We start from the raw sequence: 12,177 nt of genomic DNA, 5'->3' as shown, positions 1-12,177 counted from the left end.
ACAATGCTAATGGCCTAAATTAATATTTACACCGGAAAGGGACGTTTAGAGAACGAGTTGATATTTTTCGTCGGCCTGCTCCGCGGTGGTGACAACGACCGTCCGGTCCATAACGAGGTGGAGAAACATCAAAACCCCTGACTGGTGACAGCATCGCGACTACCCGAGGCATTCATTGTTCGCGATCGCGTGGGTTTCGAACGCGCGCAGTAGTGGGGAGGGAGGGGGGGCACAGGTGGCGCGTCGGCCACTGCATCTCAGTCGGGCAACCCGTGGTGTCACCTGCTGGGGCCCAGCGGGCGTTCGACACTTCTCACGTGGCCTTAACGTGGTGCACCTAGCCTGGCACAAGCGCCGTGGTGAGGTCACAGCCACTTAGTGGCGGATGGCGGTTGTTGTTGTTGTTCGAGCACGAGATCAAGGAAAAAGATTCAGGGTGTTGTCTGAAGGGAAAGACGCAAAACTTTTGACTCTTGGCGTACAAGTAACCACGCCGGTGCAAAAAGTGACACACATTTGGACAGTTTTTTTTTTCCCAGGACGTTGCTGAGAGATGTGCTTTAGTGTATGTTGCTTTGATTTTAAGTAAATGTACTGAGATTTTGCCCTCTCTTTCGGTGTTCAATGTCACAGTACAAAAATAAGCTGCTCTCTCCGACTACAGATTCTCCCAGTGAATGTCATTCTTTAAGAATCACGTTATAAATAAAATAATGTTTTTGATAGCGCAGTGTCGACTGTCCGTATTCAAGTGACCTTGAAACGGCACTTGTTATTGGCATAGGAGATAATTATTTTCACCCTTTTATCTTAAATCGTTGTCACATGTGTCAGTGGTTTGAATCAGCCAATGAGATGTCGAAAATGCATCTCATTGGGGCACATAAACCGGGTTATCCATTTTGATTTAAAGCTTTCGTGACTGCAGTAATTCATATTCTTAGTTTTTTCGGTAAAGTCACGTTGATTTGCAAACCAACACACCTGATGATGACCGTTTGAGTTATGGTCGAAACGTCGTGAGAATTTTTATTGTTTTATATATATTTTGTTATTTTGTTGTTTCTCTTCAACGTGACTTTACCGAAAAAACTAAGAATAAGGGTTATCCATGTTTCGATCCTTTTAATCGATGCTAGCCACTTGTGTTAACTTAAATAAATAAAAACTTTTTTAATGGCAAATAGATATAACTTTACAATTTAGAAGCAACAAAACACTTCTCAAGGAAAAGGAAACGAGGGAGATCCAAGGAATACTGAATACACTGAATTCTGTAAAATTATCATGAAATCGTACGGTGTATATTTAAAGCAAAATGTGTATGGTTGAAATGTACGATGCGTCGGAAATGCGAATAAAGAAAATGTACCAAAAAAAAATAAAAGAATGAGGATTTGGAGAACACAACACAAGCGTGGTTAAATGTCATAGCGAAGAGTGGGAGCATGAAAATGGCACAAAGGAGTTGATTGGCAATTCACAAGTGGTCGCCCTCAGGCAGACAAAATTGGCCATAACTCGTGATAAAGATAGAATATGAACATAGTGGAGGACATTTATGTAAGCACGCCTCATGAAAAGGCAATGCACCCTGCAGGAATTAGACCATCTCTCGGTTGCGGAGGAATAAGTTGCTGGATGTCTCGCTTAAAGGAGTCACTTGCCTTCGCAGTGTGAAAAAGGGGAGATCTGGACAAAAACGGGTCAAACTTCAGAAACATTAACAACATCAGGCCGGTGTTAACCGAAGCGAGGTTAGTGGGATCAATTCTCAGTGTTGAAACACCACGAACACTCACACACGTGTACGTGATATAATAGATGCGCAAATATGCACAGAAGAACCACACCCGAACGCCTCGTGATGCCTGCTTATACGACAAAGCTCCCCCGTGAAGCATCGACAGACTTTTGGGGCAAATGCTGTTAGCGACGAGCACTTATGAAGGCCGGTGGGTGGCCAGTACCCCACCCGGGCGCTTTTGTCTTCCCAGTGGCGATGTTTACATATCGCACAAGGTTACCCATTTGAGGCTGAGTCGATCTAGGAGAGGCCCCCGGGACCGGCTCAGATAATTGTCACCGGTGTTGGCCGTGAGCGAGAATCGAAGTATGGGGTCGCCGTGTTCGTAGCGCAGCGCCGCCAACCGCTCCCCACCGACCGCACTTAAAAACACCCACGCACGTGTATGTTATTCATAATATAGTTGTGCAAATATGCACACCGGAACCACGCCCTACCTCTAGGGCTTATTTGGTTCAGCAAAACTAGGCTCGTAAAAAAAAGCCCTGGCAGGAACATTCATCACAGCCTCTGCCAGCGACCACGCCTGGGCACTTGGCTAATGCGCCCGGTGTAGACAGTCTTGGTTAGCGCACTGTCCTACAAACTTGGCAATTCGAGTAAAATTTCTTCCCACAGCCAACATCGAATGGCGGTGACGAAAAGCTGAACCCGTCCTAGATCGACCACACGTATAACGTGGTACTTGGCAATTCACAAGTGGTCGCCCTTAGGCAGACAAAATTGGCCATGCTAAAAAAGATGCACTGAAGAACAACATCCGAACGCCTCTGGCTGCCTTATACACGACACAGATCCCCCCCGTAAAGCATCAACAGCAATTACCCCCTCGTGTGCACTGATCGCTAACATTTGCCCCAACAGTCTGTTAAAGGCTATACGGGGAGGGTATTTGTGTCTGTGTGACGATGTTTAAGTGTGTATATTTCCAGGCTATGTCTTTGTTAATAAATTATAATTTATCCCCCCCCCCCAAAAAAACTGAAGATCAATACTTTTTTAGGGTGTTCTCGCATTGCTATAATTGTCCAATCCGACAATTGTTGTTGAGCACGTTGGAGGAAACCAGTTCCCAGAAGAAAAACACAAAACACGAACATGCAACTCATTGCGACACGTCACAATCCCGCAGTGGGTTTAATAGGTTCATACTGGTAGGAACGAAGTTGTAAACTGAGTGTACCAGCCTGCAATAGATTAATGTGTCCGTCCGTCCGTCCCCTTTCAATACTTTAACGAAGTGAAATCTCGTGCTGTTGGGTGTAAAATCAGCAATAGACAGCGCAGAGACTTGATATGTCTTATAAAATTGCGCAAAATTCCAATGTTCCTACCAGCCCACCCTGCAGAGACCTGTTAAATATTTTACGCGATCCACCAACCCTTGATCCTTGTATGTGTACAGCTGCACAATGTACAAAAGGTATGGGGAGTTGGACTTGCCGAGCAGAGAGGGCTTCTGACAGTGCAATAACGAGAGACTGAGGAGCGACGCTTAAAATAACAAATACAGTAGCTGTATATTAAGCGTGTAATATATTTTTTTTACCATAGTAACTGAGCAAAGGCCCAAACCCAGAACGCCAAGCAACCAGCAACAAACGTCACGCATAGATGTATTGGCTTCTTGAATTTAGCAAGGCAAATAATAATTTGGGAAGGAGACGATGGAAGGAAATGCCATTGTCGAGCAGTGCTAGGGCAGCAGCAGCAGCAAGAGACGTGCTGTGACCTGCAGTGTGGTTGTTAGAGTGTAGATGAGATTCAAATAAAATCATGGTAGACATAGTTCCTGACATGGGTGATGGAATCAATGATTAAGTTAATGGGTGACCATGGTAGTAGCGATGGAAGAGTTACAAGGAGGTGACCTACCCCTGGCGAGTCGGTGACTGGAGTTTACCAGCGAGTGCGGGATCATTACAATGGTTAAGTGAAACCCGACCGTCCAAAAATGCAAAGAATACAACACACACCCGAACGGGGCGAGGTACATAAGCCTCGAATTAAGAGTGGCTTCATATAGCCTGGTCCTTTAATGTGTTCTTTATTCGACTCTTAAAAGCCCTGGCTTCAATCACCTGGGGTAACGTGAGCTGCTATTGTCGACACAACATCTTCAGAGCACTTTGCTCACTTATTCTTCTCAACTATTAAAGGAACAGGTTAGGCAGCCACACTGCACACTTTTCTCCCCCCACCCCTCCTTATCAACACGGGAATACATACCTGTGTTGCCAAGGTGTGGCACAAAGACTCCGACATACGGACGAGTGGACGACTCTTGTTGGTCTCTCGGGTGTCTCGGACGACGATTTTCTGTTTCACTCGCATCCTCCCTCCGCTGGGTCCCATTCGCACGTATTCAAGGTAGCAACGCCAAATCAGACTATATATACTTGTTGAGTACGGTACTGTACTTTAAAATGTATCTTAAAACGTCATTCGGCGGTGATCTACTTTTGGGACGCAATGTCAGAAAACGATACAAAGCCAAATTAAAGCGGAAGGTAGCATGAGCTAAGAGAGCCAATCCTCTGCATAAATCTAATCCCGTACAGGTTTCCCTCGCTTTATGACGGGTAGGTTTGTGCGGTTTTCGCTTTATGCGGCTAACCCATTTCTACCCAAAATTCGCTATCCAGTATATTGGTTTGAATTCACTCGGTTGTGGCTATACGGTCGAACGTGGGGCAACATTATGCATACTGTATGCGCTACTCGGCAGGCATCTGTCTTGTGCAGTTTGCCTTTGTTGCCCCCTTTTCTTGGAACGCATTTACCGCATAGAGAGAGGGAAACGTGAAAACGCATAATTTTTGGTAAACAACCAGACATCGCTTTTAACACGCCAACGTGGATCTTTAAGCATACTATTAAAGTAATGCATACATGGTGCAAAAAAAATTGCTTTAAACTCTTAAAGCATGTATGTGATGTCCATCATATGTAATTCATTAATTTGCCTTAACACAAACGGCAAGGGGTGCACACTGCAAACTGCAGTGTCATTTAGTAATACACTGTATTTTACACGTGGAACCCTTCCTTTCATTCCACTCCCCAATCAAAATGTACAGTATTCATGACATCATATAATAATAGTGTTTTTCCCCTTTTTCTGGCAACAAAACTGAAACCTTTTTACAAGGATTCATGTCTGCATTAACCACAATACCTGCAGTCAAAATGCAAACAAAAATACACTGATAATATATGCATTGTCCTTGAAAACGATTGGTCCACACCAAGGGACGTCTTTCTTTTGAGCCTCGACCCAATTGGTGCTCGACCAGATGACGCCAAAAGGCGTTTTGGCGTCATAGTATGTTTTTTATTTGCATTTTGACTGCAGGTGTTGTGGTTAATGCAGACATGAATCCTCGTAAAAAGGTTTCAGTTTTGTTGCCAGAAAAAAGGGGAAAAACCCTATTATTATAGTATTCATGACACTTTGTAACTATCCATTAAAAATAACTAAGGTAAATAATTTGGACATCTTGCTGATAAAGATGCCAGCAAGAAACCCAACTTATAACTCGGAATGGAGGACTCCTTTATCACCAAACATGGAATGAGCATTACCCAACAGGAATTTCCCCTTCTCCTTAGAGCGTATATTTCCATAAATAACCTTGTTTTGTAAAGCATCACTCATTCCATTTTACATTAACCTTATACACCAACATAAGTGTATATACTCTTTCAACGCACGTACTCACGCAACTCACTTAAACTACACTTGAAGTAGAGGTACAAGTAACAAAACAAACTAAACTGATTTGTCAATAACACTGCTTTAAAGTAAAATAAAAATGCGACGTACTGGGGCAATGGCCTTTTATCACAGTACAGTACACCAATGCGCTACAAAGAAGGGCTCGTACACCACTGCCAATGCATCACTAAATCATGTTTCATAAAAAAAAAATCTATAGCCTTACATTTTGTAAGGTTTACCAGCCGACTATATAGCAGCTACCGTCCAATCACCCTTCTATGTGCCCCGGGAAAATTATTTGCCAACATGCTACTGGCTCCCCACTTTTGCACCAGAACCGGCGCGCCCCCGCCAAATCGGGCTTCAGTGGGTCGCTCCACGGCGGCTGCTGTTGTTCTTGCACACAGTTTGCTTTCTGAACCACACCGAGCATTCGAAATTTTAATGTGGCGTTTGACTCGGTGGACAGGGCAGCAATCTGGAAGGCATTCGGAGCAAGCCGTGCACAGGAACCACTAACGCACTTGATAGCCGACTTGTGCGGCAATATATTCACCAAGGTGATGGTCAAACAAGAGCTGCCCAAACCGTTTCGCACCAGGTCAGGAGCCTGGCAGGAAAGCCTGTTAGCACCATCATTAATTTCCCTGGCTAATGACTGGCTAAGACCATGGGCTGTCTTGTTGGCCGCATATTATTTACTAACTGCTTCATCCGTCAACAGCCAAGACAACGGTGCAGACCCTGTCAGTGGGGTCCGACAACCACCACATTCCAGAACAAAGGGGAGGCCATGGAAGGGTAGACACATTAATCTACCTCGGCAGTATGGATAGGGTCGATAAATTGCGACACTTGGAGGATGGCTTAGCAACTACTAATATACTGTATATCTAAGATGTAGGTTTTGGCACAGAAATGCAAACCAGATTTTCCAATGCCTCAGCCAAATTACTAACAGCTATTGCATAACAGATCAGCTGAGATTGTTGTGCTGACCACATGGTTGGCAAAACAACCCCATCTATACTTTCATCAATGGTTTACTACGACTCAGAATAACGTTGTTAAATGTGATGGGAGGAATTTTGGAATTTGACAGACCTATGTGATTGTTGGTGTTTTCCTTTTACTTTTTTTGTCATGATTGCCATGGTCACTGGGGAGACAAATGCGGCTGGGAATAGTGCTGGCCACATCACTCACCCCTCTAATGTGACATACCAGCTTAATTAGTAAACCACCCACTAACACGTAGTAATAGGTTTTTACCATTTTATTTGGCACAAAAACTGACACCTTTATACAAGGGATCATGTTTGCAATAACCACAACACAAGCAGTCACAATGCAAACAAAAAAGACAACTCTGATAATGATATGTACTGTACTTGAATTTGATTGGTCCACACCCGAGACGGTTTTTCTTAGGCGGACGCTTTTTGGCGTCATCTGGTCCAACACCAGCGGAGACTAGGCTCTAAGAAAAGCCGTCTCGGATGTGGACCAATCAAATTCAAGGACAGTGCATATCATCAGAGTTGTCTTTTTTGTTTGCATTTTGACTGCTTGTGTTGTGGTTATTGCAAACATGATCCCTTGTGTGTCAGTTTTTGTGCCAATTAAAAGGGTAAAAACCTATTACTACATGTTGTTACTGGCAAAGGAGGTCTCATAATACTCACTAACATAATTGTACTCTCGTTTAAGAACGCCTACGTTTTAAATAAACATCACTTTCTTTGACGATCTGTAAAATAAATGACAGACCTTATCATACCGTACCAGGTAGTCATTTAGAGGCTGAGTGGATCTACAGGAAGCCCAGGACAAGTGGATATACCACTATTCCTGATGGTATCTCTGGCTGGGAATCAAACTCAGGTTGGTGGGATTGTAGCTTCGTATTCAAACCACTACACTACTGTTCTCTAGATAAAGACAAAGATCCCCCATATAACCTTTACAGACTGTTGGGGCAAGTGCTGTTAGCGAGTAGCACCTATGAAGGCTGGAACGGTACACGAGGGATGAGTGGCCAGCACCACGCCCGCCTTTGTCTCCCCAGTGGCGATGTTTTTACACACCTCACCAGGTACTCATTTGAGGCTGAGTCGACCTAGGGGAGGCCTAGGACCTGTTGAGAAATCTCACTGGTGTTGGCCGTGAGCGGGAATCGAACTCGCCCACGGGCTCAACGCTCTCACACCTAACCGCACTGACACACACACATGCACACACACACGTGTGTATGTTATTTAATAACATAGTCGTGCGAACATGCACATTGGAACCACACCCTAATCCCACGGGCTATTGGCTGAAACGCTAGCCACGCCATTATTGTTATAAACATTCATCACAGCCTCTACCCATGACCACACCTGTCACCTGCAGGGGTGGGTGTGTGTGACTGCATACAAATGCGTGTGTAAAATTGTTAATGTGTAGGATTACATTGGCTGTCTTAGAACGTCTGTCTGTTTTTTTTCCCCAGGGGTACACCATGGTAATAATACTAATAACAATAATACATATAAATGAATATATAGCTTTCTGAATTTCAAGATATTTGCCAGGAGGTTCCCACATTGGGTGGGATGTTTGGCCAATACGAGTCTTGTTTAGCATGTTGGAGGACATCAGAGTTCACAGAGAAAACCCATGGAATTTTAGCGATAACATTAAAATCTACGCACATGGATGCCACACAGTGGCGTAAAACATCAGCTCAGGGGGGGGGGGGGGGGGGCAGCATCAGGTGGGGCTCAAATATATGATTTATCCCAAGGTCGCACCTCGGCTGTATATCGCGCCTAATCACATCATTACATACGTTTTAGATTTTTTTGTTTTACACTTGAAAACCAATGGCGGCTCGCGACATCTCCACTAGGTAGGGCTGTTGTGAGTGACCTCTGAAAATATGGTGTTCTAAATAAGGAAAACCTCATCATGTTATTGGCCTTCCCCTTGAAAGTTATATAACTGTCTTATCTACCAACCGTAGGCATAAACAATACGAAACAAAACAACAAATCACTAAAATGCTATCCGCATGACCCTCAAATGCACACTACACAACCCCTTAGACTCTGCCAAAAGCCTAAAGAACAATTAAAGGTCAGCTGACACGACGCAACAAATTAATTATCCAAGGCAACAGAGACCCCGCATACGGTACAATAACAGCCACATAACCGTCGTACACCCACCTAAGACAAAATGCTTTGATCAGTATTCACTGGCGACATTAATACAATGTACACAGGCCTACTATTTCCATCACTTTTCATTCGAGCTTGTTTCGCTGTGGTCACTGTCTGTCTCACTGTTATCTGTGTCAACTGTAACATCACTTCACCATGACTACATTGTCGAATGGAAAGCTATGCCTATACTGACATTCGCCTACACATTTGATTGTGGGTTGCAGCCACGATTAAGTGCAATCAGACGTGGTTCGTACTGGTAGGAACCTCCTGGTTACACCACCAGCCCACAGGGGATTATTGTGTCCGTCCGTCGTGCATACAAAAATGGGAGGGGCGGGGCTGGGTGGAGAGGGGGCTGGGTGGGGAGGGAGGGGCTGAGTGGGAAGGGTGGGGAGGGGCTGCGTGGGGGGTGGGGCTGGGTGGGGGGTGGGAGGGGTGGGGTTGGGTGGGGGGTGGGAGGGGTGGGGCTGGGTGGGGGGTGGGAGGGGTGGGGCTGAGTGGGGGGTGGGAGGGGTGGGGCTGAGTGGGGAGTGGGAGGGGTGGGGCTGAGTGGGGGGTGGGAGGGGTGGGGCTGAGTGGGGGGTGGGAGGGGTGGGGCTGAGTGGGGGGTGGGAGGGGTGGGGTTGGATTGTTCATATTAGAAACCGCTGTAACACCACGGTCTGATTTGTGGCTCGGGGCGGCTATGAAGGCGCCCTCCGAGTGAGAGATGTCCCCCTTCATTCGTCGCGATGAGCTTCTAGCATTTTAGTCACGACGTTTGAGACCCATTCAGGGCGGTGAAAAGGGCGTCCGTGGCTGTGTAGTGTTGTAAGGACGAGCAGACTTCTTTAGGAGGCACACTCTGTTTATTGTATTATTTCCTTATACAACGCTTAACACACACAGAGGGATATTCGGTCCCCTCACCCGATACCCTAGGGAGGTACAGCCTCCGGACCTGGCGGGACTCACACGTCTACCGCTAACCTCCTTGATACCTAAGGAGGTACAGCCTCCGGACTTGGCGGGACTCACACGTCTACCGCTATCCTAGTCCTCCGGCTAGGACCTAGGGGAGGCTATCTGACCCACCGCTGGCCCGGTGGGTCCTGACCACTGGGTATGCCGAGCCTTAGCCCTTAGAAGGGCTGAAAGGCTGGTCCAGGGTCCTAGCTAGGCTTCAGCCCAGTCTTCTGTCTTCGTGCAGGGAGAGAACTCCTCGAGGTCCGTTGGGTCACCCGTCTTATACCCCTTCGTGGCCAGGTAGAACCAATCATACATTCCCACGTGGAACCGTCTGATTGGTTCGCACCAAACCCTGGCCACGATCCGTTTCACCTCGACTGACCCCAACCGTTGTACCCAGGGGTAATGCTGCACCGCCCTGGTGGCAACGCAGGTTACGCAACAGCGCGTAGTTAACACCTCTACATCACCCCCTCCTTCGGAAGCTCCAGCCGTCCCGGCTGCAACAATGGGAAACTCCGAAATTACCAACGGTAGAAGAATTGTGAGTGTGCCTCACGAACAACAAGAACAATTAAACCCCTATAAATACCCCCCCTTAACAACATAACGTATGTACAAGGCACAAGACATGCCAAAAAAAAACATTATAACAACCGGCGAGATTTCGCGCGCGTGCGTTTCGCGGGGCCATCGTAGGGGATGGCAGGCTTTGTCGGCGGCACAAGGGAAGGAGGAGGATGAGCCAGAGCATCCGGTGGGCCTTTAGGCATCTCCACGGGGACATCTGCTGCTCCACGGTCCATTGAGGCCGAACGTGGCCTGCATGGGGCCGTCACTCCCACGTCATCTGCAGGAGGAATGACACGCCTGCGCTGTGGGTTAGGCACCAACGGGGCAACATCCGGCTCGTCGGACGCGTCGCACACTCAGCCCCCATGTCGTGTGTGTTGTGGAGGGACGCGTGGCGTGACGAAGGGTTTTAACCGAGAAGGGTGAACGCACCAGCGACGCCGTCCCCAGCTAATTTTAACACATTGGGGACGCAGGACTTCCACTACCTCAACCGGGCCTCGCCATGGTCTGAGGAGTTTGGCCGATGTGGACACCGGCACCTGGGGGCAGTGGAGCCATGCCCTGTCTCCCGGTGCCCACCGATGCGTGTACGACCGAGGGTCCCGCAGTCGCAAATTCGCCCGTTGGCGGGAAGCCGAATTTTCAATGGCGGCTTCCCGTGCCTCGGCCAACTTACGGAGGTTGAATCGCAAGTGGTCAACGAGCTTTGACTTTTGCGGTGGCTGTTCGATTTCCAGCCGAACGTCGGCGGGAGGAAAGGCATCCCTGCCGTACATTAGAAAGAACGGGGAAAATCCCGTCGCCGCGTGAGGTGCCATACGGTATGCGGCGAGGACCCCTGGAACCTGCAAGTCCCAATCGAGGTGGGATTCATCGACCTGATGGCATAACATAGCGGTGAGAGTTCCATGAAGGCGCTCCACCATGCCGTCGGTCTGGGGATGGTAGGGCGAAGTGCGCACTTTCTTAGTGCCCAACAGGCGGCACACATCAGTCAGCAAGGCTCCTGAAAAATTTCTTCCCTGATCGGTCAGCAACCGTTCTGGTGCGCCCTTGTCCAGGACGTAGCCTTGAACAAAGGCGTCCACAACGGCCGCCGCCGACTGGTTGGGGAGGGCCCAGGCCATAGGCCACCGTGTAAAATACTCTACCCCAACCAGAAGGTACTTATTACCCCGTGGCGTAGTAGGAAAAGGGCCCAAAATATCGAGAGCCACCAACTCATTTATACGAGAGACCGAAATGGGTTGCAGGGGTGGGCATGCCGGTTTAGCCGGCGGTTTACGTTGCGCACAATGGGTGCATCCCAGCAAAATGTCAGTGACGTCGCGCAGCATGCCCGGCCAGAAAAATTGCAACCGCAACAACCCAATGGTCTTATGAACACCCAGGTGCAATAAACGCTCATGCGCCGCCCATACGGCCTTGCATCGCAAGGCGGATGGCACGACGATTTTATGTTGACACGAGTCAGCATCCCAATGCATCAACAAGCCGCGCTTCATGACAAATGAATTAAATTTGCCCTGTCTTGGAACCGCATTATTCGCGTGGCGACGCAACCTCAATAACGACATGTCCTCGCCCTGGTGCCGACCCCATTCGGCCAAAGTTAGCCCCAGCAAATCGTCACTGGCCATTGGATCTGCATGATCCAACATCGGCGCTGAGGCGGCGGGAAGTGCGGCTGACACCGTTGTGAGAGGCGCGACCTGCGCAGGCAGTGGCGGCTTACAACGGCCCGAGCCCAAAAAACACGCACATTTTTGAGCCGGCGGAAGGCGAGACAACACATCGGCATTCGTGTGTTGTGCACCCCTACGGTAAGTGACATTGAAATCGTAGTCCTGAAGGACTTCGAGCCACCGAGAAAGCTGCCCGGACGGTTGGTCAACCCGCAGAGCGTACTG

At 47.9% G+C, this 12,177-nt stretch overlaps 1 protein-coding gene across 2 annotated transcripts in view; it reads right to left on the bottom strand.

Moving 5' to 3' along the window:
• The window catches only part of MFSD8 (major facilitator superfamily domain containing 8), a 38,676-nt gene extending 34,134 nt beyond the window's left edge, over positions 1-4,542 (bottom strand). Inside the window, exon 1 of one of the 2 annotated variants that reach the window (XM_076074866.1) lies at positions 4,037-4,542. The gene's annotated coding sequence lies outside the window, so the exon portion shown is untranslated. The remainder of the gene's footprint in view (positions 1-4,036) is intronic. The other variant, XM_076074868.1, reaches the window with a different exon arrangement.
• Positions 4,543-12,177: the final 7,635 nt, after the last annotated feature.

Source organism: Petromyzon marinus, chromosome 3 (genome assembly GCF_048934315.1).
Source record: "Petromyzon marinus isolate PM22_M1 ecotype Great Lakes invasive population chromosome 3, UKy_Petmar_22M1.pri1.0, whole genome shotgun sequence".
NCBI lineage: Eukaryota > Metazoa > Chordata > Hyperoartia > Petromyzontiformes > Petromyzontidae > Petromyzon > Petromyzon marinus.
This window is presented reverse-complemented; position numbering and strand designations above follow the sequence as displayed.